Consider the following 2,207-nt stretch of genomic DNA (forward strand, 5'->3'; position numbering starts at 1 on the left):
GCGAATATACCACAGCTTCTCTAGCCATTCGTTTGTTGATGGCATGAGATGGTTCTTAAATTCAGTTGGGAAAGATTTAAAGTCAAATTTTACTTCTTGTGGATTTATTTTCATTTTCTTTAGCTTCAGTTTGAACTTGCATATGAGCAGTTGATTGTCTGTTTCACAATCAGCACCTGGCCTAGTTTTAACAATCGATATTGAGCTTTTCCCAACAATTCTTTCCACAGATATAATCCATCTGATTGCTGGGTAGACCATCAGCTGAGGTCCATGTGTATAGTCGCTATTTGTATTTGTTATAAAAGGAATTTGCAATGAATTAAATCATTGATTGTTTAAAATTCTAGCATTCTATCTCCAGCCTCATTTCTGTCTCTAAGTTCATGTTTTCCCAACTACTGTTCTTTCTTTCTTGCTTCCAACTTTTGCATTCCAGGCACCCATTATTATCAATGCATCTTGGTTACAAGCTCAATTGATTTCCAGCTGCAAAACTTAGTAGAAATCTAGTTCCTTCTCTTTGGCTCTGGTTGTAGGTACATATATTTGAAAAACTGTGGTATTAATAGGTCTTCCTTGTATGTCACTGAACTAGAAATGGTCTTTTAAACTATGACTATGACCTTGTTTTTCCTCACACAATATTTTTCAATATAATGCCTTAAACACCTGTAGTGATTCCTATTCTATACTTTAAGAATGTCTTACTTCTCCATTTTTTCTTGTTGTGTTGGAAAAAATACAGAATGCTTCAGGAATTTGTGTGTCATCCTTGTGAAGGGGCCATGCTAATCTCCTCTGTATCATTCCAATGTTAGTTATGTGCTGCCAAAGTGAACACTCCGTTTATAATTTTAAACTATGCTGAGAGCTGAGCTGCAATCTCAAGGGCACACAGTTCAAATCCACCAGCTTCTCTGTGGAGAAAGGACATTTCATTTCCTCGCATGCTATTAACTCCAAAAACCCGCTGGAGGGTCAGCTATGAATCGGTTCCAACTCAATGGCAAAACAACAACCCATTTTCACAGTTCATAGTTCAATTAAACTTAAATAAGAAAGCACAATAAAATAATACAACTCTGAAACTAATCAGGTCAGATTTGCCAAATGAGCTTCAACACCAAACTTAAGGATTTTTTTCTTCTGGTTTTTGTTTTGGTTTGATTTTTTTTGTTTGTTTGTTTGGGGCTTTTTTTTTTTACCTTTACATTTTTAAATGTAGGGTAGGGATAGGGGACCTGGTTTTATCCTCACTTTAATCTACTTAAAGTTATGCTTTATAATCTCCTATCATATTTATTATAAATCCAAAATCCTAACATAATCCCTACGGCTTTTAAGAACATGTGATTTCTCCCATTCACCCTCATTTTTTGGGCTTCACTGAACTCTTTTCCTTTGTATTTTTATAAATTCCTCAATTCTTTCATCCTTTTGTACATGGTATCACCTTTACTTGAAAGGTGCTTTGCTTTTAGCCCAAATTCACTCCATTCCACTATCTCCTAGCTCACATGATTTACATTCTTGTCACCTGGATTTGTGGGGATTTGCTGCTATAATAGGAATAACACATTAATCTTTCTAGCAACAGAAATGTATTTTCTCCCAGTTAGGAGCCAAGAACTTCCAATTCCAAATGTTCGGTCTAAGGGGAGACTTAGCCTCTGCTGGCTCTGGAGGAGGATTGCCAGTTCCCCTTGAGCTTCTTTTCTGTGGGGATCTCCCCGTGGCCTGGCGTCCGTCTTCCCACACCCTCTGCTCCTTGAATCTCTGGTTGCTCCTTCTGCTCTGTTACATTTGCATTCTCTTTTCCTAGGTCTTTCCTCTGGCTCCTATCACTGTCCAAGAGAAGCAGGTCCCTTATCCCTGAGCTCTAGCACTTCATGACAAGATGGCACACTACTGACAATTCCTCCTCTTTTGTTGTGACTTGAGTGAAAATTTACAAATTAATTTTTCATTTAACCATTCATACACATTTTTATTCCATAATATTAATTTCATCCCCACCATCTAATTACACTCTTCTCAATACTTCCCTGTAATGCCCTCGTATACCTCACCCGAGATTGATGCAAAGCACACACTGGGAAAGGAGTTGAAAGGAGTTCGCCAGCTGCTCCTGGTAAGGAAGATGGGCAATCTCCTCCCAGTAGATTTACAGCCTCTGAAAACCAGCTGGAGGGTCAGCTATGAGC

At 38.2% G+C, this 2,207-nt stretch overlaps 1 pseudogene; it reads left to right on the plus strand.

Annotated features, from left to right (window-relative positions):
• The window catches only part of LOC102854615, a 31,911-nt pseudogene that overhangs the window by 22,539 nt on the left and 7,165 nt on the right, over positions 1–2,207 (plus strand).

Source organism: Elephantulus edwardii, unplaced genomic scaffold (genome assembly GCF_000299155.1).
Source record: "Elephantulus edwardii isolate Elephantulus edwardi_28Jun2011 unplaced genomic scaffold, EleEdw1.0 scaffold00017, whole genome shotgun sequence".
Classification (NCBI taxonomy): domain Eukaryota; kingdom Metazoa; phylum Chordata; class Mammalia; order Macroscelidea; family Macroscelididae; genus Elephantulus; species Elephantulus edwardii.